Source organism: Mauremys mutica, unplaced genomic scaffold, assembly GCF_020497125.1.
Source record: "Mauremys mutica isolate MM-2020 ecotype Southern unplaced genomic scaffold, ASM2049712v1 Super-Scaffold_100246, whole genome shotgun sequence".
Taxonomy (NCBI): Eukaryota; Metazoa; Chordata; order Testudines; family Geoemydidae; genus Mauremys; species Mauremys mutica.
In genome coordinates, this window is record NW_025423293.1 from 90,542 (window position 1) to 115,493 (window position 24,952).

At 50.8% G+C, this 24,952-nt stretch overlaps 5 non-coding genes across 5 annotated transcripts; all 5 read right to left on the reverse strand.

Annotated features, from left to right (window-relative positions):
• Positions 1–4,654: 4,654 nt before the first annotated feature.
• Positions 4,655–4,726, reverse strand: TRNAA-UGC. Its single transcript has one exon. It is a non-coding gene; the product is annotated as a tRNA-Ala (tRNA).
• A 1,618-nt stretch (positions 4,727–6,344) lies between these two features.
• On the reverse strand, positions 6,345–6,416 carry TRNAE-CUC. Its single transcript has one exon. It is a non-coding gene; the product is annotated as a tRNA-Glu (tRNA).
• Positions 6,417–10,049: 3,633 nt separating this feature from the next.
• On the reverse strand, positions 10,050–10,123 carry TRNAT-UGU. Its single transcript has one exon. It is a non-coding gene; the product is annotated as a tRNA-Thr (tRNA).
• Positions 10,124–16,184: 6,061 nt separating this feature from the next.
• On the reverse strand, positions 16,185–16,256 carry TRNAQ-CUG. The gene has a single exon. It is a non-coding gene; the product is annotated as a tRNA-Gln (tRNA).
• A 1,528-nt stretch (positions 16,257–17,784) lies between these two features.
• Positions 17,785–17,866, reverse strand: TRNAS-AGA. The gene has a single exon. It is a non-coding gene; the product is annotated as a tRNA-Ser (tRNA).
• Positions 17,867–24,952: the final 7,086 nt, after the last annotated feature.

Sequence of the window (24,952 nt, forward strand, 5' to 3'; positions counted from 1 at the left end):
CTGATGAACAAAGAGCCACAAAGTGTTCTGAGGGCGGGAGAAAAATGCTTTTTAGTGAGCTATTGAACGAGCTCAACATGTTTAGCTTATCAAAAGAAGATTGAAAGGTGACTTCATTGAAGTGTTGAAGGGCCTTAATGGAGACAAAAGATTGGGTATTAAAGGGCTTTTTAGTCTAGTAGAGAAAGGCACAACAAGACCCAATGGCTGGAAGGTGAAAAGATACAAATTCATAATAGAAATGACACAAATATTCAACAGCGAGGATGATTCACCACAGGAACAAGCTACCAAGGAAAGTGTTGGATTTGCCATCTCCTGATGTCATTTAATGAAGACTAGATGCCTTTCTGGAATGTGTTTGCCCCAAAAGTAGCTCTGGTGTCATACAGGAGGCCTGTGATATGCCGGGGGTCAGATTAGATGCTCTAATGGTCTCTTCTGGCCATAAAGTCGACTAATTTCTGAAAAACTGAGTGTTGCATTGGGAACTGTGTCCGATGTTTTCCTGTCTAGCCGGCTTGCTTCCTAGAACGAACGCTCCTTGAGTGGGGTGATCCACAGGGAGTAGCTCAAACCTCCAAAGTGCCTGACCAGCGGCAGGACATTAGCACAGCAAGGGAGGGGTGTGGCAGTGACATCACAAAGGCTTTTTGCAGGACCTCAGACTATTGGTCAAAGGTGGTGGGGAGGTGGTGACCTCACAGAGAGATGCTGACATCAGCCAGGCAGGACAGGGGCGAGGGGTCAGGGAAACCTCAGAGACCCCTGTGGCTTTGCTTCAGCAAGTCTCCTTCTCCAGGTCTCTCTTTGAGGACTGAGAGAGTATTCGGGTTCACGGACGTGAGCGCCAGGAGGAACCTCTTTCGAGTTTTCTCCTTCCCTTTTCCTGATTTTACTAGAAAACAGCCATCCCTGTTTAGAAGGTAAGAGCCTCTTCGAGGTTTGAAACCTGTTCAGTCTGATCCATCTGGTGACAGTTGAATTCTAGGCATGGAAAACACGAGCTTAAGGAGGCAGAATTTTATTGCGCACCTGGGATTTTGTCCCTTAGAATCACTGGGGTCATTAGGGTTTGTCCTTTTGGTTTCACCTTTTCCTCCATCCATCCCTCCCTCCTTTCTCGTTGTCTCTTGCTTCTTTTGTCCTTTCTCCTGTTCCCCTCCCAACACCAGGAGGGGTGTGCGTATGTGTCTCAGGGGAATGCTCTGCAGCTCCCACTGTGGGAGGTCCACCCGAAAATGTGGGGCTGAAATAGTGCTCGGGCAGTGATCCCCACCGGTGACCTGGGCCATCCTTTGGGCTCTCTGGTGAGAACCCTCAGCCTCCCGTCCTCAGTCTCTACCCTGATTGGCTGAGCAGGGGGTTATTGACAGGGAGGAGACTCAGGTCCTTGTTGTTCTCTTTTAAGCCCAAGGAAATAAGTCAGAACCAGTCATATGTTTGATGAATTTTGCTGCTCCTCTGCATTAATTGTCTCTGAGCAGTTCATGATTCTCTCTAACATTGCAGTTCTCCTCAAATACTTGCTGAATATTTATTGTGCACTGTTGTTGGTCTGGCGCTCATTTGAGAGCACTTTATTCAGGTCATTCAGTGTCTGAAATTCAAGATCCGATGGTTAGTTTGAAAATCAGGGCTCTTGGGTCCTATTCCCAACTCTGCCACTGGCTGGCTGTGTGACTTAAGACAAGTCAATTCTCCTTTCTCAGCCTGAGCTTCTTCCTCTTTCAAGTAGGGATAATAATGATCCGCTCCTACCTACCTCACGGTGGGTGGGGATCCATTGGAGAGTGTCACTAGGAGTAGTGCATAATATGCGGTGTCCTATCACATTTACTCAGAACAGATTATGACATAATAGAATAGCTGAAATAGTCTATTTTCTTTGTATTTTTTTATTTTGAAATTGTTAAGAGCAGCAGTTACTTAGCTCAGACTGAAGCATCTTATCTAATGTTTGAGATCTAAGTGTCTCCTCTTTGTGTGCGACGAGACAATTTAACACACTGTGACAAACAGGAGATGCTTTTGTTTTGCAACAAAATCTTTTTGCAAAGAACTTTCATCTCACTTGTTTTGATTTCGAGAAAGAAACTGGTTTAGTCTGAAGGGGATTTTCTGACAGAAATGGTTTCAATGAAATTTCCCCACCATCTCGATTCCCGGGCTCTATCCGTTTCTCTGGGGGGTTTTTTTGTCCATTAGAACAGGAGTCAGGACTGTTGGCTTCTCTTTCTGGCTCTGCCACCACCTTGCTGTGTAGGCCCTTGGGTAGGTCACTTCCCTTCTCTGTACTTCAGGCTTCTCCCCATCTGTCCAATGAGAACAGGGACAGTTCTCGAACTCTGGGCAGTCATTTTCAGCCGGGCCCCGGCAGGGATAACTAAAAATTTATATATATATATATATATGTATATATAAAAAAGACTTTCATTCCTTAGGAACCAGTTCCCTATAAAAAGTTCTGATTTAAGGGATGTGCCACAGTATGTATTTTTTGTACCAATAGCGTTACCATGCGTCCGTATTTTCCCAGGAGGAATTTTTTAATTTTAAAAATTCCTCCCAGGCAGTGATTTAAGAACCAAAAAGCCTGACATGTCCAGAAAAATACGAGTGTATGTTAACCCTACCTAAAGTTCTTTTTAAAAAAGATGGGCCTGAACTAGAAATGAATTCCGTTTTACATGTGTAGGTCCTTGCCACTCCCTGGGGGTGTGCTAGTGTGACCAGATGTCCTGATTTTATAGGGACAGTCCCAATTTTTGGGACTTTTTCTTATATAGGTTCCCAATAACCCCCACCCCCTGTCCTGATTTTTCACACTTGCTGTCTGGTCACCCGAGGGTGTGCACATGTGTGGGTCCCAGCTGCTCCCTGCCCCCCTCATTGAAACAGGTGAGCAGGGTTACTGCCCTGGGAACTGCAGGCACCAGTGGACATGAGGCTGGCTGGAGGCAGGGCAGGGGCTGACTGGAGGTAGGGTCTGGCTGCAGGCAGGGCAAGGGGTGCGGGGCTGGCTGGAGACGGGGTGTGCGGGACTGGCTGGCTTCAGGCAGGGTGGTGCAGCAGGCGTTGGCTGGAGACAGGGCAGGAGGTGCGGGGCTGGCTGCAGGCAGGGCCGGAGTTGCAGGGCCGGTGGTGTAGGGCTGGTGCGGGCAGGGGGGTGTGGGGAGCTGGCTGGCTTCAGGCAGGGCCACAGGGGGTACGACGGGGTTGGCTGGAGACAGGGCACGGGGTGCAGGGCTGGCTGCAGGGGGTGCGGGGCTGGTGCAGGCAGGATGTGCAGCAGGGGCTGGCTGTGAGCAGGAGGTGCAGGGCTAGCTGGAGACAGGGGCTGGCTGTGGGCAGGGCAGGGGGTGTGGGGCTGGCTGGAGGCAGGGGCTGGTGCAGGCAGGGCAGGGGGTGCAGGGCTGGCTGGAGATGGGCTGGCTGCGGGCAGGGGGTGTGGGGCTGGCTGGAGGCAGGGGCAGGTGCAGGCAGGGCAGGGGGTGAGGGGCTGGGTGCAGGCAGGGGGTGCGGGTACAGGGGGTACAGCCCACCCTGTACGGTAAGTGCCCCCTCCTCCCTCCGTCAGCACCGGGGTAGCAGCAGCAGCCTGGGGCTTGGGGGCTATTTAAATGGCCCGGGGCTCCCCTGCTTCCACCGCCCCGGCCCTGTAAATAGCTGAGGGAGCCCTGGGGAAGCTGCGGGGCTCTGGGGGCTATTTAAAGGGCCGGGGCGGTAGAAGCAATGGGAACCCTGGACTTTTTAAATAGCCCCCAGCCCCCCACAGCCCTACCCCAGCCCCTGCTGGGAGCCCCAGGCCCTTTAAATTGCCCCCTGAGGAAGCCGGGCCACCCTGGTACAGCGCACCAGCTCTTGCCAGTACTAGGGCTTGGGCACGGGGCCCTCTTAGGGGTGGGGCCCGATTCAGGGGAATCAGGAGAATCGGCCTAAAGCCGGCCCTGTGTGGGGGTGGGGCAGGAATTATAATAACCTGCCGCCCCCGTCCAGCCCAACCTTCTGCTGACGCACCTCAGCCCACACCCCTGCAGGGTTTGAAGCTTCCATTGCTTAAACTCCAGGACACTGAGGGATTTAGGCTCCCCTTTGCCCAGAGGGAACCTTCACCCCACTCCCAGCCAGGTTCCTGTCCATGACATCACTGTAGGGGGGCTGGGTCCCGCTGGGTCTTTTCTCTCTCTGTGACAGGCCAGGGTGCAATAACTGGGGCATCGGAGCACCCAGGACCTTCTGTGGGGCTGCCCTTCCCCTTCCCCTTCTGTGCTCTCATCTGTCATTGACTCCAGCCTTTTTTCTATCCATCATCAGCATCATCCCAAGCAAACTGCACCCTGGTGGGTGTGAATCACTGACCTCTCTCCTCTCTGAGCACTGACTGCCCTTCTGTTTCCTTGCCTCTCAGTCTGTGCAGATGGGACCTTTCCCTCCAGTGCTGGAGGATTCACCCTTCTCATCTACCCTTGTCCCAAGCAGCACAGCAGGTGGGAATCTTAAATGTACAGAGGTGACTTAGGAGCAGAAACCCCCCCAGACCTTCCATGCAATTGGCACTTTCCTCTCACTGAGCAGGATTGAAATTCCTGCAGGGAGACTGCTGGGCCACATCCCCTCTGGGCATGAGCAAAGCAGCAGGGTGAAAAGAACCTGGAGATGCTGGGGATTGAATCCAGGGCCTCATACATGCAAAGCATGCGCTCTACCACTGAGCTACACCCCCAGATAGTCTTTGCTTGCTATGGGTTACACCAGGAGTAGGCAACCTATGGCACGTGTGCCAAAGGTGGCACACAAGCTGATTTTCAGTGGCACTCACACTACCCAGGTCCTGGCCACCAGACTTGGGGGCTTTGCATTTTAATTTAATTTTAAATGAAGCTTCTTAAACATTTTAAAAAACCTTATTTACTTTACATACAACAATAGTTGGTTATATATTATAGACTTATAGAAAGAGACCTTCTAAAAACATTAAAATGTATCACTGGCATGCGGAACCTTGAATTAGAGTGAATAAATGAAGACTCGGCACAGCACTTCTGAAAGGTTGCTGACCCCTGGGTTACACTCAGAGCCCTTTTGTTTCCAGAGCATCCAGTGGCCTAAGAGCAGCATGGGGGACACATTCCTTGCTCTGAGGGCCAAACCTGCTGTCCTGGAGATTGCTGGTTCTTAGGGTCACTTTGCAGCAGGGCCAGATTCTATGTGTGGGGCAGAGAGAGTGGCTGCCCTGGACTCAGGGTGCAGAGATACAATCAGGCCTCTCCCCTGCATTGGGTGGAGGGTGCTGCCACCCCCTGCTGGAAGGTAATGGGAGGGGAGGGGCGCTGTGAGTCACTCAACACTTGACCCTGGTGGCAGCAGTGCTGTGGGAAGCTCCAGGTGTTTCTAGGATCTGCTCTTTCCACCTGCCTGTAAAGTCCAGCTTTCCCCAGCACATTCACTGCGGTGCAATTGGGTCACTGTTTCCATGGCTGAACAGCAAAGAATTTCTCCCAGTTTCCCTTCTATCGGCGGCAGGATTAGCCTGTGTCAGTGGTTAATGAGGTGGATCTAGTTGTAGATTGTTATTCATTCCCCACCTTGACAATTCACACAGTCCCTTTCCCATGCAGATTCCCAGCACCTCAGTGATCCTGGTAGCAGGAGTTGGGGCCTGAGATTTTCAGGGTTCTTTCCTCCTCCACCTGGAATGAACTCAGCTTTTCCCCCATCCCAGACAATCCATGAAATAACAACAGGGGCATAAAGAAAGCGGGGAGGGAACATCTCACGGCCAGGGCTGGATGTGCCCAGGGCCCCCGGCTTGTCCATTGTTTCCCTGGAATTTGGCCCCCTGCTTTGCACAAGGGACAGAGAAAGATCTTGCTGTTCCTGTGTCTGAGCAAGGAAAATTGTGCCTCTGTATGAAAGAGAGGTGGGAAATGGCCCCATGATGGGACAATATCCTCAGGATTAAGACCTAAGGACTCAGGCTGAGAACTGATAGAACTGCACTCATCTGGGATTTAACAAATTGTCTTCCATGGAGCAGGGCCAGTTCCAGTGTTTTCGCCACCCCAAGCGGAAAAAAAAAATAAAAAAGCTGCAATCAATGGCAGCTCTACCTCTGCCACTTTTGGTGGCAAGTCCTTCCCTCTGAGAGGGACTGAGAGGGCCAAATTGCCGCTGAAGCCTCCTCTTTCCATTGGCCGCCCCAGGCACCTGCTTGCTGCGCTGCTGCCTGGAGCCAGCCCTGCCATGGAGACACTGGGAAGATGGGGAATCAGGAAAATAACATGGATTTGTTTACATTGCAAGTGAAGAATAATTGAAGCTTCTCTGGTTTAAAGTCACTTTTCCCTGACTGGGAACTGAACCCAGGCCTTGGCAGTGAGAGTGCCAAATCCTAACCACTAGACCACCAGGGAGGTGATGATATGGTTTTTCTTCTCACTTTTCTTAGGCTACTTTCTAGCCACTTTCTGAAGCTGTTCCATTGTCCACTCCCTGAGGGGCTAAGAGCAGAGAACCCCAGTGCTCAGGGTCACAACCTGAGCCCAACCCAAGTCACTGAAACAAACTCAAATGATGCTTCCTCCAGCAGGATCACAGAGACACACAAAAAAACCCCATAAGGAACAATCCTCCTCTGCCTTCATTCACCCCATCGCAACCCTCTCAGCAGCCGAATCTTGCGGGAAGGACTCTGAGCTGATAGGAGCTCTGGCACAGAGACCAAGGGAGGGGTGTTGCTCCCCCTGGGCGTGAGCTGATCACAGTCTGACTCCCTGTAACGGGGCTCTGAGCTTTGCCATCTTGTGAGTTCTGAGTGCTGAGCCCCCCGGACCCTTCTGCTGGGAACATGGGGATTGCACAACAGCTGCAAGCCCTTTTCCCGTCTCCTTGTCCTCCTCGGCTTCCCCAGACCTTCCCCATAAATGGGTCTATCAGGCGCTGGAGGGATCTAAGGACCTGCAGGTTTCCCTCACCCACCTCTTAAGGCAAACAGTGATTCCCTTCTCTGACACTCCTGGGCCTGGGCTTCTTTTGAGTTTTTCCCCAGGGGACCTGATTTCCTGTGAAAATGTGTGTGTGGCATGTGGGGAACTCAGACTCAGACTCTCCCCCACTAGATGAGTCCAACAGCACCTCCCCTTGGTGGGAGAATCCTAAATTCCACCCTCCCACCCTGGTTACTCTGACCAGCTGATGGCGGCAGCATGTAAATCAACCCCAGCTCTCTGGGCTAGAAAGCAGCATCTAACCAGCCTTGTAACAGCTCCGGTTTGCTCGCTGGAGACATAACAAACCAGGAAAAAAGGCAAATGTCAGACAGGGAACCTCAGCTCACAGATAAACACACTCAGGCTTCTTCTACACTGCGACTGGGCAGTTGACTGACTTTAAATCTAGCTAGCTCAGTTGGTAGAGCATGATGGTCTTTCAGGGTGTGAAAAACCCCCAAACCAGTATAATTAAGCTGACCTAAGCCGTGGTTAGATAGTGCTAAATGAAAGGCAAGATTGTTCTGTCAACATAGCTATTACAGGGATGGAAAACCCCTCCAGTCACTGTAGCAGCTGTCTATTCCACAGTGCTAGAGCAGTATCACAGCAGCATTTTAAGTATAGCCAGCCTCACGGTGAGACCAGATCTGGCTCTATGGACACTCAGGCACTAGCAACATACTAATGCCTCCATAGTTAGCAGGATTCAAACCTGTGTGGGGAGACCCCAATGGATTTTCAGTCTATCATCTTATCCACTCAGCCACAAGTACTTAATGTACAGTTGCTTCACTACACCATGATTCTGTTCTCACAGAATTGTCACTTCAAATTGCTCAGACCAGTTCCCCCAGCACACTCACGGCTGCATTAGTGTAAGTGTGTCCTTGGCTGAACAGCAAGAGTTCCTGCCCATTTCCCTTCCAGCTGGAGCATGATGAGAGTGTGTTTGTGGTTAATGACATTGCTATAGGTTGTTGTTCTTTCCCCACACTGACAATTCAGACAGTCCCTTTCCTATTCGAATCTCCACCATATCATTCCAACAGCCGGGGTCAGGATTTCTCTGGGGCACTGAAATGTTTCAGGGGGTTGAACTCAGCCTTGCATCCATCCCTGATGTTTCATGGACTAACAGCAGCAGCAGAAAGAGCTGAGCCAATATCTCCCTGGCAGGGATGCAGGTGCCACGTTCCCTCTGTCTGACCATCGCCATTGCAGGAGAGAAGGTTTCAATGGAATCGAATGCCCTGGCTCAGACAAGAGACACAGGGAGGTTTTGCTGTTCATGGATCCGTGCAAAGGAAATTGTGTCTCTGTGTGAAACTGAGGAGGGAAATGAAATGTTCACATGGTGGCCCAATGCCCTAACGAATGTGGGTGAAGGAGTCGGGCTGGAAAATGATTTTACAGGAGTTCGTATCAATTTATTGCCCTGATTAAAATCTATGGCTAAAAGGCAGCCACTGTTGTTAGTACTTGAACCTGTGTAGGGACACCCCAGTGGGCATCAAGTCCATTGCCTTAACCAGGGATAGTCAATTATTTTATCAAGATCTAAATTTCTTGGTCAAGATATAGTCAATGTCTAGACAGCAGAGAAAATAATACACCGATAATAATAAGAAGAATTTAGAAATAATTTGCAGTCACTATGGGCATAACTATGATGATTGTCTCGTGTTTCACTCTTTATATCTGGCACCACTGCCTTGCCCTTTAGTCTTGTAGTTTACCAAGGATAAAACTAAACATCTCTTCAGATACAAGGGAGTGTTTGTGTTCATTCCAGTTAGCTACACAGGGGTTTGATGTAGCTGCTTTCAATCCTCTGGCTCTGCCCTGATAAGTAACATTTCAGGCTGTCACTGAACTGAGGGAGGGAGATCATTTTTTGACAGATTACGCCGCCTCTTAAAGGTGTTTGTCTGGCTGGCAGCCCTGGTTCCCAGGTCTCTCCTGAGGGAAGAAAGTTTCTGTGCAAAATACTAAAACTTTTAACAGAGAGGAGGGAAAGGCGATGGCCACATGATGGGGCCGGTATGTACCACAACATGGTTCTTTTATGTGGGATGACTCTGAACACTGACTGATCTCCACTCCCTTGGATTTGAAGAGATGTTTAGCTGTACACTTGGGAACCTATAAGGCTGAAGCAATTTTATGGATGGTGACACTACGATTGAAGGGTTATTTAATGTTGTAGAAATTGTTAAAAACACTGAGCTTCAACTGGAACTGCCTGTTATTAAAGGCTGGTTTCCCCACCTCAGTTCCATAAGCTCTGCTAGAAACACCCTGGGTTCTCTCCTGCCTCGGTGGGAACTGCAGGGAATCGTCCCCTGCTGCCCTTGGCTCCAGGCTGGTTTTTCTGGGGAGAGGACGTGGAATTGGTTTGTTTGCTGTTGAGAAGGGAGCCGGGCCAGTTCTCAGAGAACGAGAACTCCCAGCATCTTCCCAGCCCAGCCCAGGCTGCTGCCCTGTCCCAGCCTCTGTTCCCCTGGGGGCCCTGCGTGTTTGACTCTAGAGCAGGCTGGGAGCAGCAGCTGAGGCAGAGGACAGCCTGGGCTGGGCAGATAAGAAGGAGTTTAGCAAGCAAAAAAGGTAAAATGGCAGGGGAGTGTTACCTTGGACTCGACGGCATTTCCCCATTGGTCTGTCTGCTTTGGGGCAGGGACAATAACACGTCCTGCTGCATTCGTTATTTCAAAGGGCAGTTTAGGATTTTTATTCTCACACACAGTGCACGAAGCAGGACTCAACCTTTGGCATAAACTAAACAAGCTGCTCACAGATTCTGGCAGCCACAATGAGCATTTGGGTGAGAGCTCAGACCTGCCCCTGTCCCAGAGGGAGGAGGTCATCGGTGTGGGGACTGGACCACTGACCTACCCGCTCCTAACTCCCAAACTTTCATTAACTCTATTATCAGTGCCTGTGAGTGTTATTTAAACCATAAGAAAAACCACACTGGGCTGGACCAAAGGCCCAGCTAGCTCTGAATCTTGTCTTCTGACAGTAGCCAATAGCAGGTGCCCCAACAACCAGTCAACAAGGCACCACTGGGAGTTGAACCCAGGATCGCCTGTTTACAAAACAGATGCTTTAGCCAGCTAAGCCATGGTACCTGTGGGTAGCTATAACACACTGTCTGCCCACACCTGACTCCCTGCCATCGCCACCAGGGCCTGAGAAGCTTTGGCTTGTGTTTGGATTCTGCAAAGCAGAGGAGCAGTTGAGGTTTTCCTTGCAAGCTGTGTGTGAGTGAATCTTTGGCCAGGTCTGCACTAAAAAGTTGTTTCAGCAGAATTATATTCCTCAGGTGTGTGAAAAACACACAACACTCCCTCGGTCGGTAGCTTGTGGCTGGTGTACACACTGCAATGCCATGTCTGGCGACAAAACTGCCCTGTTTTGCTGACAAAATTAAACGACTTCAATAAGAGGGCTAGAGCTTTTTGCAGCAAACTTAAAGTAACGGAGTAAACGCTGCTGTTCATTATATCACCATAACTGGCCTCCTCCAGTATGCCAAAATGCCCGCCGAGAACTCGCCTGCCCTGCATTCCTGCTACAGAGCCATGGGCCCCTCCCCTTTCATTGCTTTGGGAAGTTCTGACAGCTGAGCCTGCTGCTCTGCTCCAGCATCCAGGAGCAAATCACTGCCATGGACGCTGCTCTCTCCCGCACTGCGAACACAGAGCAGGGTGGTGGGAACTTCCTTACATGGGGGGGGGCACCGGCATCTGAATGTGACACCCCCATGACACCCCTTCCCTCGAGGAGGCTCTTACCTTCTAAACAGGGACGGCTGTTTTCTAGTAAAATCACTAAAAGGGAAGGAGAAAACTCAAAAGAGGTTCCTCCTGGCGCTCACGTCCATGAACCCGAATACTCTCTCAGTCTTCAAAGAGAGACCTGGAGAAGGAGACTTGCTGAAGCAAAGCCACAGGGGTCTCTGAGGTTTCCCTAGCTCCTCACCCCTGTCCTGCCTGGCTGATGTCAGCATCTCTCTGTGAGGTCACCACCTCCCCACCACCTTTGACCAATAGTCTGAGGTCCTGTAAAAGGCCTTTGTGATGTCACTGCCACACCCCTCCCTTGCTGTGCTAATGTCCTGCCCCTGGCCGGACACTTTGGAGGTTTGATCTACTCCCTGTGGATCACCCCACTCAAGGAGCATTCGTTCTAGGCAGCAAGCCGGCTAGACAGGAAAACATCAGATGCTGCTCTCAATGCTACACTCAGTTTTTCAGAAATTAGTTGACTTTATGGCCAGAAGAGACCATTAGAGCATCTAATCTGACCCCCTGCATATCACAGGCCTCCTGTATGACACAAGAGCTACTTTTGGGCAAACACATTCCAGAAAGGCATCTAGTCTTCATTAAATGATATCAAGAGATGGAGAATCCACCACTTCCCTAGAAGACATTTTTCTCCAGCCCTCAGAACATTTGGTGGCTCTTTGCTATTGAACGAGCTCAATCTGTTTAGCTTATCAAAAGAAGATTGAAAGGTGATTTCACTGAAGTGTTGAAGGGCCTTAATGGAGAGAAAATATTGGGTATGAAAGGGCTCTTTAATTGAGCAGAGAAAGGCATAACAAGACCCAATGGCTGGAAGGTGAAAAGAGACAAATTCATATTACAACTAAGGCACAAATATTCAACAGCGAGGATGATTCACCACAGGAACAAGCTCCCAAGGAAAGGGGTGGATTCTAATTCTAATTCCTTATGAATATTCTGTGTGTGTGTGTGTGCAGGGGAGGAACATGCTATATGCCCAGAGGACTTTATTCCTCCAGCCTGCAAGGACAGAGGGGATGTCAAGGAGTTGCTCCTTCATTCCCCCCCAAAGAAAGGCCCTTCTTAGGAAAGGCAAAATCCTGGAGAGAAAGAGTAAGACTGAACAAGACTCCAGAGAGACAGCTTTTTATTATCACAGTGAGAAGTTTTTCACCTGACCACAGACTTGAACCCTGGACCCTCAGATTAAAAGTCTGATGCTCTGCCAACTGAGCTAGCCAGACTCACAAATTAAAAACACAAGTTGGTGCAGAGGTGAAGCTAGTCAAGAAAAAGAGAGATGGCCACAATAGGGGAAACCTGCTGCTCTCTCTCTCTTCCCAGCCCTGGCCTGGCTGGGTATTAGTGCTGATTAAAAAGACGGGAAAGTATCGGCATCTACCAGCCATTCAAAGCTGTACAAGACTCAGGCACAATACAGAGGTGCCCATCTGCAAGTGCCGAATGGTTGGATTGGCTAATGCAGCCTGTAGACGTCCAGGGCACTCTGGGATATAGAGCCAAGTGTCCATCACCATCATTCTTTCAAAGGGATAATGATAATGGTAGCAAGGTTCACAACTGACTCAGCAGTTGCATACAAAGGTGCATGTTTGGCAGTTACGTTGGCTCAGGTTGGCCACCCCAGTCTAGATGTAGAAGTTACAACATTTAAACTTGAAAGAGGGGCCAATTTCCCCATCATTTCCCATCTTTACATCCAAACACGATGAAGGTAGCAGATAGAGCCAGAGCAGGTTGTCTATGGGACCAAGTATATGCAGAGTATCCTCGACAGAGGTTTGTTCAACCTGTTCTTAAAAACCTCTGAGGACAGAGACACCACAGATGCCTTTGGGAGCCTATTCCAGAGCTTAACTGCGCTCAGAGTCTGACATTGGTGAAGTAGGAGGCTAAGAAAAACACCACTGGCTGTCAGAAAAAAACAGTCTTCCCTGGTGCTTTAAGCAGTGGGTTCTGGTGTTTTAACAGCCATGGCCTGGGTTCAATTCCCCCTAAAAACCAGAAGTTTTTCAATGAAAATCTCCATTCATTGTGCATGTGAAATGGAAAGGCAAAGAGGGCTTCTTGTCCTTATCAACAAGGCAAAGAATGGCTTTTTGCTCACTAAATATTTTTAAAAGGTGCTGACTCGACCTGAAGATCTCATTGCATTTGTATTTACAATGGAATGATTCTCTCTAGGATAGACAGAAATTCTTCAGCTAGACTCAGATTCCACGGGAATACGAGAAGCGATTGTGTCTAACACCTGCCTTTTTTCGGACAACAGTGATGTCCAAGTTTTCCATGGACATTTCCCTTCCAGCACCTCAGGCCCCATCCAACAATACAAGAAACTGAAATGCGCAGAAAGTTTCTCACCGTAGGATTCACTGACCAGGCCGGGGGGAAAGTTTTGCCAGAACACTTGGTTATAATATCCCTCCCTGAGCTTAAATGGAAAGCAAGGGGATAACTCTCTGAGCACATAACCACCGCTTATGAGTCTCACATTCTACACTGTCCATGTACCCTTCTCCCTCCCCCTCTATATTGACCAGCCAAGCCTGCCCCCCTCAAGCCACGCCAAGACTCTTCTGGGTAAGGAGCTTGGAATTTACCCAGCTAGGGGCTCTAAATGCACCACTTCTGAAGATGTTTCAATTCCCTCCAACTTCTCTCATACAAATGCTAAATAGTTGGTGGTGTAATGTTACAGGAGAGGTTGAAATTAGGCTATTTCGTCAGATAGAAAACAGTGATTGTGTCAGGAGTGGGATGTGAATGTGCACGTACATATGGAGCCTAGAGCAACAAATGACAGTGTTAGAGGGCTTATTCAGTCACCCTCTCACTTCCCTGGTCCTTCTCGCATGAACAGAGAGCAACAATACCCGAAATCCAAAGGCGCAAACAATTCGATGTTTATTGGGGGGGAACGTCCAGCAAGCATGATTCCAGTTTCCTTCCTTAGTGCCTCCCTTCTCAGCTCTGACACCAAAGAGCCTTGTCTGTGTCCCTGTTTCTGTTCCCATCCCTGTTCCCATTTCCCCCTGTAGCAAAACAGGATCCCAATTCCCCCACCCCAGTCCCTGTTCCCATTCCCCCCCCCAACCGTCCTGATTGACTGCAGACTATATAGTAAAACCTGAGTTTTGCTTAGCTATTCCTTAACCAATCATTTTACTGAAATTTAACTAACCAATCCTAATATACTGTAACATGATTATCTAACCAATTATATTCCACCACCTTCATTGGTTTACACGCAACAAAATTAATTATACAGCAGACAGAAACAATCACAGAACCAGACAGAGACCATGCAAATAAACATACAAAACAATACAGAAGGGAGGATTTCACAACTACATCTATACAGACATAAGGGTTTTCCAGCTGTGTCTATTGATAAGTGAGTTCTTGCCAGACAGGATGCTACCAAACTAAGTTTCCCTTTCTCTGGAGGTGATAGGAATCTCAGGACAGGATTGTATTCCTAACAGCCCAATAGCACCTTATTTCAATGTGACTAGTTGGGAATGTGAGGATGTGACCATACACTTCCCACCTTATGGCTGCCTTTGCTGCTTAGCCGAAGAACCAGGCCTCAGACTGTCACAGTGAGAGAAGGCCATTACACAGACAGACAGTGATTTTTTATTCTTTCTTTTATATCTTTATAACTAGCTAAGTGATAAAAATACACCTAAATTCTTAAAGTACAGGCCTTTGCAGACTGGCCTGAATATCTCTTTCCTAACAGTCCTTGAGGTCAGGCAGCCTCTGGGTAAGGGGGTGGGGACTCAGATCCTTCCCCTGGCCAATTCCACCAGGGTCATGTATAAACCAGGCAAGTTCCCCACAATAGCCAGACTAGATGCCCCCTTTACACTTGTGCTCTGTCCTCATTGCTTCTCTGTCTCTCTTCCCCTCATCTCTGCAGCTCCCCCTCTGGGCTTTCTCAGCACCTGGCCCCAAAGCGCTTCCTGGCAGCCAGAGACTGCACCTTCTACACCTGCAGCTGTGGCCTTTCTCCTGATTGCTAAGGAAAATAACTTTTCCAGGAAGTGGCCACAGCTTCTGGGAATCCCTGTGTGACTGTGAACAGAGTTTTGCTCCTGGCACACCAGGCAACTTAAAAGCTGAGCACCCAGACACAGGCTTGAACCCTGGACCCTCAGATTAAGAGCCTGATGCTCTACCAACTGAGCTACCTAAACTTGTTAGGAAACTTCTTCACCATTCACCACAAGAGTGAGCAGGCAGGCAAAAAAGAGGCAAAAAAAGTCCCAGGAACCCCTCCTCTTTTTCTGCACAGCCACTGCCTGTCAGCAGGATTCCTCCTCCTCCTCAGGGAGACTAAATCTCTGTGCCTAGACAGCCGGTCCATCTGCTGCACCTCAATCCCCCATGCCCGAGCCTCCCTGCCAAAGCCCTGCACCTGGCCCCATACAATTAAGTCTCACGTGTTGCTGGGAACTTAACTTCTTGTGCCCAGAGCGTCTCGGCCCCCTCAGCAGATGACCTGAGAAACACAGTGTCCGGCTTTTCCAAAGAAGTGTTTAGACCCCCCTCATCATGTGGCCTAAAGGATAAGGCATCTCCCTGTGGATCGGATGATTCAGGATTTGAGTCCCCTCGTGGTTGTGCTCACTTTGTGCTGCAAGTCCTGCTTTCTTCACAGCTGGAACCTCTTCTTGGTCACTCAGGCCAATGCTCTGGCTTCAGCTAGAGCCCCGGGAAGGAGTTGGGGGTTGGGTGTCACAAAGGCTGAGGCATGAGCCCCAGGGGCTTCCAGTCTCGCCTTTGCCCTTCCTGACTTGCCAAAGAAAATGGACGGCTCCACTGCCAAAGTGAGCACCTGGAGTGGGAACCATAAGAGTCCCCACCAGGGGGCTGGTCCTGCTTTCCTACCCTCTTCTGATGTTGGCCACAGAGCATCAGCAGCCGCCCTGCATGCTGGCCTGTGGGTGGCCTTCAGTGGGGTTCAGCACAGCAGGGAGCAGGCTGGCCCTGTGGCTGTCTGCTGGCCACACATAGCCATGGTCCTCTCCTCCTCTTGCCCTGGTCTCTGTGGCTTTTAAGCCTTCCCTTGGAGCTGTCAGCACCAGCCGCCTCTGCTCTAGGTGCCCAGAGGAGGAGAGGTGCTGGGCTTCCGCCTGCCCAGCCCTGACTAGGAAGCCTGGCCCTGCTTCTTTCAAGCACCAGGTGGGCAAGAGGGAAAGCACAGTGGCAAGTGCCAGACTTGTGGGCACCAGGTGAAGCCATGAGAATCCCAACCCTCAGGTGTCAGTTCTAGAGCCCTGACCCATCCAGCAGGAGGGGAAAAAATGGCTCTTGCAGAGCTGGAGACAGGGAAGTGGAGCAGTCTGAGCTCCAGGGCTTTACCACAAGGTCCCACTGAGATTTGAACTCAGATTGCAGGATTCAGAGTCCTGAGTGCGGCCCATTACACCATGGGACCAACTCGTGTGCCCTCATCAGTGACCCTCATGGGGCCTGCTCGAGTAAGGGACTGTTGGCCCCTTACTAAAGCTTAGTGGGGGGTTTGGTTGGCTAGTTCCCAGTCCCAGTAGAAGGGGGAAGGGCCAATGGGAAATCAGGCCCCTGAGACTGAAAGTCCCCAGGGCAATGGGGAGAGGCCAAAGCTCCAAGTTAGCCGCACTGACAGGCCAGGCAGTGTAATGAGGGAGTCACCAGGCCAGGGGGTCCCATCCTCCGTGGGAGCTGGAACTGCCTGGGCCAGAGTGGGGCAGAGCTAAAGAGAGAGCAGGAGCCCGTGAAGAGCCGGGGAGCAGAGCTGCGCAGGTGTAGTGCCAGAAACTGCTCCCTGTAGGACTTTACAGCTGCCTCAGGGCCAGGCACACTGGGCTGTTAGCTGCACCCACTACCCTTGCCATGGGCCCCTGCTGAACCCTGGACGGCTGCACTGCAGTGCTGGGGTGACTGCAGGTAGAGAAGCTGCTGTGGAGCAATGTAGAGCAGGTGCAGGAAGGAGCTGGGGTCACTATTCTCATGCTGAACTGCACAGTTTTCCAAATTTGGGACTAGATTCATAGATTCATAGACTTAAGGTCAGAAGGGACCATTATGATCATCTAGTCTGACCTCCTGCACAATCCAGGCCACAGAATCTCACTCATCCACTCCTGTAACAAACCCCTAACCTATGTCTGAGGTATTGAAGTCCTCAAATTGTGGCTTAAAGACCTCAAGGTGCAGGGAATCCTCCAGCAAGTGACCCGAGCCCCACGCCGCAGAGGAAGTCGAATGTCCGAGAACAATTCTAGGGGAAGGTGAACGCAGAGCAATGACACTGGAGATGCCCAGACCTCCAATAGGGGCAATGTGGAAATTAATAATGGGAAGATCATTTGTGAAATTAGTCATCACTGACAAGATTTGTCTCTGTTCCTATTTCACGCTGTGGTGTTAGTTAGAGGAATCAGGACAGATTTTTACTATATTAATTAAACACTTAATTTTATTTAATCAAGCCAAAAACTTAGTATCACTTATTTTTTCTCTGTCCTAACAAGAGTGAATTGAATTTTGTGACTTTCTGGAAAGTGCAGCGAGATTAAATGTGGGAAATTCAGTCTCTGTGTTTGTGAGCTGATGTTTTCCTCTCACAGGTCAGTGCCTGCATTGAAATACCCAGAAGGATCTAAGGGCTGGTGTACGCTGGGCACTGAACTGGCAAAGCGACATCTCTCAGGGTGTGACCCAACCCAACCCAACCCAACCCAACCCATATAGTTAAGGTGACCTAAGGCCGGGTTAGATAGTGCTAAAGAAAAGGAAGAATTGTTCTGTCAATGCAGCTGTTACCGGGATGGGAAAATCCCTCCAGTCACTGTCTACTCCAAAGTGCTATAGCAGTGCCACAGCAGCGTTTTAAGTGTAGACAGAGTGAAACTAGATCTGGCTACAGTTCGCACCGTTGATGCTCAGGTACTAAGAGTGCAATAATAACAACAACGCAGCACTTGCGTAGTTGGCAGGATTCGAACCTGCGCAGGGAGACCCCAATGGATTTCTAGTCCATCGCCTTAACCACTCGGCCACAACTACTTGATATGTGTTAGTTTCACTACATGATGATTTTGTTCTTACTGAATTGTCACTTCAAATTGTTTGCTCAGACCATCTTCCCCAGCACACTCATGACTGCGCATCAGTGTAAGTGTGTCCTTGGCTGAACAGCGAGAATTCCTGCCCATTTCCCTTCCGGCTGGAGCAGCATGAGAGTGTGTTTGTGTGAACGACATTGCTGTAGATTGTTGTTCATTCCCCACTCTGACAATTCAGACAGTCCCTTTCCTAGTCAAATCTCCAGCACATCGTTCCAATAGCAGGGGGCAGGATTTCTCTGGGGCACTGAGGGCTGGTGCATGAACTCAGCCTTGCATTCCACCCTTGATGTTTCATGGACTAACAGCAGCAGCAGAAAGAAAGAGCCGAGCCAATATCTCCCTGCCAGGGATGCAGGTGCCACGTCCCCTCTGTCTGACCATCCTCATTGCAGGAGAAAAAGGTTCACTGGCATCGAATGCCCTGGCTCAGACCAGAGACACAGGGAGGTTTTGCTGTTCATGGATCTGTGCAAAGGAAATTTTGTCTCTGTGTGAAACTGAGGTCGGAAATGAAACGTCCACATAGTGGCCCAGTGCTCTAGGGAATGTGGGTGAAGGACTCGGGCTGAGAAATGATTTAACAGGGGTTTGTTTCAATTTATTGCCCTGATTAAAATCTATGGCTAAAAGGCAGCCACTGTTGTTAGTACTTGTACCTGTGTAGGGACACCCCAGTGGGTGTCAAGTCCATCGCCTTAACCAGGGGCAGTTGATTATTTTAGCAAAGTACAAATTTCTTGGCCAAGGCCTAGGCTCCAGAGAAAACAATACACTGCTGATAGGAAGAAGTACAAAAAAAGATTTTGCAGCCACCATGGGCATAACTATGATGTGTCGTGTTTCACTCTTTATACCTGGTGCCACCTCCTTTCCCTGTAGCCTTGTAGTTGACCAAGGGCAAAGCTAAACATCTCCTCAGATACCAGGGAGTGTTTATGTCCGTTCCTGCGAGCTACACAGGGGTTTGATGTTGCTGTTTCAATCCTCCGGCTCTGCCGGGATAAGGAACAATTCAGGCTGTCACTGAACTGAAGGAGGAAGATCAGTTTTTGACAGGGAGAGGGACGCCTCCTCTTAAAGGTGTTTGTCTGGCTGGCAGTCCTGGTTCCCAGGTCTCGCCCGTGGGGCTCCAGCAGTTTTGGAACCAGGTCACTCCCTTTGCCCCACCTGCCGGGGCCCCGTCAGTGCAGCGGAGCTGAGAAGCATCTGTCTGCTCGCTCCAGTGGCTGCCGGCCCCTCCGCATGGCAGGGCAGGGTGGGTCTGTGCCTCCGCGCGCTGCCCCCGCCCCGAGCCCCTGCAGCCAATGGGACACTGCAGGGGTGATGCCTGGGGGCAGCAGCACACGGAGGCCCCCCAGCCCACCCCGCATTGGAGCCCCAGGTAAGCGCCACACCCCTGACTCCCTCCCAGAGCCTGCACCCCCCTCCACACACGCCTGCCCCCAACTCCCTCCCACAGCCTGTGCCCTCTCCCTCCACACACCCCCTCCCACCTGCCCCAATCTCCCTCCCAGAGCCTGCACCCCCACCCCTCCTCCTGTTCCCCTACCCCCTGCCCCAGCCCAGAGCCTGCACCCAAACTCCCAGAGCCACAACAAGGAATTTTTGTGCCCGAGGCAAGGGCCGGCTCCAGGCTCTTTGGCGGCAGGTCCCTGAGTCCCTCTCGGAGAGAAGGACCCACTGCCGAATTGGTGCCGAAGAAGCAGCAGCGGTAGAGCTGCCGCCGAAGCGCCGCTGATCGGGGCAGAGCTGCGCCCCTCCACTTTGCGCACCCGAGGCAAGTGCCTCACTCGCCTCACCCTTGTTACGGTGCTGCAAACTCCATCCCAGAGCCTGCACCCCAGCACCCCTCCCCCACCCAAACTACCTCCCAGAGCCTTAGGCAGGTGATGGGCAGAATTTTGGGGGGTGGGTTCTGGGCAGTATGGAGTGACATTATTGGCCCACTGGGAGGACTGGAGGACTGGCCCTGGCCCTAAGATAAATTGAGGTTGAGACCCTGCTTTAAGGGATTGGAGCAACGCTGGAGAGACTGATGGGCAGGGAGCTGGGGAGCTGGTGACACAGAGTGGGGGTGGGGAGTTTGTAAGCTGTGGTGTTTGTATAGAGAGAAAGTTTACTAACCCCCAGGTTAAAAACTGTTCCTGCTCTGGGCTATACATGACACTCTCTGTTGTGAGGGTAGCTCAGTGGGTGAATGTTTCCCTGCAGAATAATAAGTTCCTAGTTCCAATCCAAGTGATTCCTTTGAAAAACTTTTTCGAATGAAAATCGATTTCCAGACCCATCTCCAGTATGTTCAGGAGTTCGCTGAATGGGGGCAGGGGGCTTGAAATGAATTTAAACACTCAGCTTTTTCCTGTGCAAATGAATAAAGACCTAGCAGAGCTGTCCAGCAGCTGAAATCAGTTCCAGTCCTCGGCGTCTCTAAGAGGGACACTAGGTAGCTGAGGCATGTGGGACACCTCTGTGGTGAGGACAGGTGAAAAAATGCTGGATTCAATGAAAGCTGAGCCCATAGGAGGGGAAGGTGAACGGCAGCACCACACAGGGTCATAACACTCAGACACGGGGCTTCACTGTCACTACCCCTGTGTTTTCCATCATTTCTATCCAGGGGTGAAAATAACTTACGGGACTTACCGGTACTGCCGGAGTCCCGAGGGGGCATGGCCTCATCTGGAAGGGGCGTGGCCTCTCAAGATTTAAAGGCCCTGGAGCACCAGCTGTGGCTGGGAGACCAAGGGCCTTTAAATCAACCAGGGCCTCCCAGCTGCAGAGGCCCCCAGAGCTCAGGGGCAAATTAAAGGAACTCTGAGCTTTGCGGGGCTGGGGCAGGTATTTAAAGGGCCAAGAGCTCCCCCCACTGAGGGGAGCTCCAAGCCCTTTAAATCCGGCCCCAGCCCGGCCGCCAGAGCCGCAGGCAGGGGGTTTAAAGGGCTCTGGACTGACCGCAGCAGCCCAGAGCCCTTTAAATCCGGCCCCAGCCCGGCCGCCGGAGCCGCGGGCAGGGGGGTTAAAGGGCTCTGGGCTGCCAGCTGCAGTGGGGAGCCCAGAGCCCTTTAAATCCCCACAGCAAAAGCCGGTGCAGTCCGGCACGGCGTACTGGCTCTTGCCGGTATGCCGCCCATACCAGCTTGTACCAGCTTACTTTCACCTCTGTTTATATCCTAAGGAACACACCCTCCCCCTCCTCCACGCACTGTCACACAGAACCTTCTCCCCTTGAGCCCAATCCAACCCCTACCCCTCTCCCCCACACACGCCATGGGACACAGCCTCTCGGTGACTCACCCAGATGGGGGCTTGTCTCTGCATCTCCCCAACAGGGGAGCAGAGAGCCGAAAGGGCCACAGGAGACCAATGGAGCTAGGCAGGGATAGAAAAGACTTCCCCTCCATTCTCTTCTCTTCTCTTCTCAAGAGTCCCGTTAATCTCACCCATGAGACATTCCAGCACCAGCTGGGCTCAAAGCACCAACCTTCCCCTCAGCAATGGAAGGGGGAACCAGCTCTATCACACAGAAGAAGACTCCCCACCTCTGCTGCTACCATTCTGCAGCCATTAATATGGATTTGTTTCAGCTAATGCAACCCCCTCCAACCACCCCTCTAATCCATCCATGAATCAAGGAGAAAAGACCCTCCGTTAGGTACCGGAGGTGCCATGGGTTAGTGCACAGGACTTACAATAGCAGTGTTCAATGGAGTGATGCTGAGGTTGTGAGTTCTAAACCTCTCCTGGAGCACTAGTGTTCTTTGAGCAAATGGCTTCTGCCAATCATTTTCTCCTGCAGAAAATACAATTGCAGCTCAGAAAGACACCGAGGTCCCCTTGCTTTACAGAGAGCAGGGCAGATTCCACAGATCTACCAGGCTCTGCTCTCCACCAGCTGCCTGTGTCAGGAGGGGTCAGGCAGAGCCCAGAGCACTGCCCCTGACTCCCCCTCAATCTTTGCTCCCCAAACCACCTGTGTGCTCACCCTCTTCGCTGTGGCACTCAAACCCTGCCTGGCTTTCTGTATGTTGGTGTGATTTTTGTCTGTCGTGTTTATGTGCATGTGGGTCCTGTGTGATTTTGGTGGATTCCTGGCATAGTTTTGTGTGCATGGGTGTGTGTATGATTTTTGCATGCAGATTGTTTTTTGCTTAGTATTCTTTTGGTATGTGGGTTTTGTGTTTCCTGTTGTTGGCTTTTGCTGTATTTTTGGTGTGGATTTGTTCTTTCTATATTTTGTGTGGTTTTCCTTTTTGTGTATATGGCTCTGTGTGCTGTGTGGGTTTGGTTTTTGTTTATGTCTGTGTGGGTCTGTGCAGTGTGTGATTTTCTCATTCTCTCTGTGTGGGTTTGTCTCTCTGTTTGTATCTTCATGTGTAAATTCACTGGAACTTTTCAAACTCTCCACAATTTGCCAATTTTCACCAGGAATTTTTCTCCATTAACAAATTCTCACTTGTTCCCTACCAGTTGGTGACCATTGCCCCAGGGGCCTGTCAGTCTCAGGGTCCTGATTTCCCATTGACCCTTCCCGCTTCTATTGGGACTGGGAACGAGCCAACCAAAAACCCCACTAAGTTTTAGTAAAGGGCCAACAGTCCCTTACACAAGCCAGCCCTGTGAGGGTTACCACTGTGCAGAGAAGGCAGTACAAGCTGGTCCCATGGTGTAACGGGCAGCACTCAGGGCCCTGAATCCTGCAATCTGAGTTCAAATCTCAGTGGGACCTTTGGTTTGTGGTGAAGCCCTGGAGCTCACACTGCTCCACTTCCCTGTCTCCTGTTGGACAAGAACAAGTCTTTCCCCTCCTGCTGCGTGACTCAGGTGCTGTGGGGGGTCAGGGCTCTATAGCTGGTTACTGGTGCCTGAGGGTTGGGATTCTCATTGCTTCACCTGGTGCCCACAAGTCTGGCACTTGCTGCTGTGCTTCTCCTCTTGCCCACCTGGCGCTTGAAGTAAGCAGGGTCAGGGCTGGGCAGGCGGGAGCCCAGCACTTCTCCTCCTCTGGGCACCTAGAGCAGAGGCGGCTGGTGCTGACAGCTCCAAGGGAAGGCTTAAAAGCCACAGAGCAACAGAGGGCAGGGCCAGAGGAGGGGAGGACCATGCCTATGTGTGGCCAGCAGACAGCCACAGAGACACCCAGCCAGGCTGCTCCCTGGCATGCCGAACACCCACTGAAGGCCACCCTCAGGGCAGCTGCTGATGCTCTGTGGCCAACATCAGAAGAAGGTAGGAAAGCAGGGCCAACCCTGCTGGTGGGGCCTCTGACCGTTCCCACTCCAGGTGCTCACTTTGGCAGTGGAGCCGTCCATTTTCTTTGGCAAGTCAGGAAGGGCAAAGGCGAGACTGGAAGCCCCTGGGGCTCATGCCCCAGCCTTTGTGACACCCAACCCCCAACTCCTTCCCGGGGCTCTAGCTGAAGCCAGAGCATTGGCCTGAGTGTCCAAGAAGAGGTTCCAGCCCTGAAGGGAGCAGGACTTGCAGCACAAAGTGAGCACAACCACAAGGGGACTCAAATCCTGAATCATCTGATCCACAGGGAGATGCCTTATCCTTTAGGCCACATGATGAGGGGGGTCTAAGCTCTTCTTTGGAAAAGCCGGACACTGTGTTTCTCAGGTCATCTGCTGAGGGGGCCGAGACGCTCTGGACACAAGAAGTCAAGTTCCCAGCGACACGTGAGACTTAAATGTATGGGGCCAGGTGCAGGGCTTTGGCAGGGAGGCTCGGGCATGGGGGATTGAGGTGCAGCGGACGGACCGGCTGTCTAGGTGCAGAGATTTAGTCTCCGTGAGGAGGAGGAGGAATCCTGCTGACAGGCAGTGGCTGTGCAGAAAAAGAGGAGGGGTTCCTGGGACTTTTTTTGACTCTCTTTTGCCTGCCTGCTCGCTCTTGTGGTGAACAGTAAAAAAATTCTTAATAAGCCCAGGTAGCTCAATTAGTAAAGCATCAGGCTCTTAATCTGAGGGTCCACAGTTCAAGCCCCTGTCTGGATGCTTGGCTTTTAAGTTGCCTTGTGTGCCAGGAGCCAAATTCTGTTCACAGCCACACAGGGATTCCCAGAAGCTGTGGCTGTTTCCTGGAAAGGTTCCTTTCCTCAGGAGAGAGGCCACATCCACAGAAGCAGGTGCAGATAGCGCAGAAAGTGCTGTGGGGCCAGGTGCTGAGAAAGCCCAGAGGGGGAGCAGCTGAGATGAGGGGAAGAGAGACAGAGAAGCAATGAGGACAGAGCACAAGTGTACAGGGGGCATCTGGTCTGGCTATTGTGGCAAACTTCCCTGGTTTATACACGACCCTGGTGGAATTGGCCTGTGGAAGGATCTGAGTCCCCACCCTTACCCAGAGGCTGCCTGACCTCGAGGACTGTTAGGATACAGATATTCAGGCCTGTCTGCAAAGGCCTGTACTTTAAGAATTTAGGTGTATTTTTATCACTTAGCTAGTTATAAAGGTATAAAAGAAAGAATAAAAAATCACTGTCTGTCTGTGTAATGGCCTTCTCTTACTGTGACAGTCTGAGGCCTGGTTCTTCGGCTAAGCAGCAAAGGCAGCCATAAGGTGGGAAGTGTATGGTCACATCCTCACATTCCCAACTAGTCACATTGAAATAAGGTGCTATTGGGCTGTTAGGAATACAATCCTGTCCTGATATTCCTATCACCTCCAGAGAAAGGGAAACTTAGTTTGGTAGCATCCTGTCTGGCAAGAACTCACTTATCAATAGACACAGCTGGAAAACCCTTATGTCTGTATAGATGTAGTTGTGAAATCCTCCCTTCTGTATTGTTTTGTATGTTTATTTGCATGGTCTCTGTCTGGTTCTGTGATTGTTTCTGTCTGCTGTATAATTAATTTTGTTGGGTGTAAACCAATGAAGGTGGTGGAATATAATTGGTTAAATAACCATGTTACAGTATGTTAGGATTGGTTAGTTACATTTCAGTAAAATGATTGGTTACGGAATAGCTAAGCAGAACTCAGGTTTTACTATATAGTCTGCAGTCAATCAGGAAGGCGGGGGGCGGGG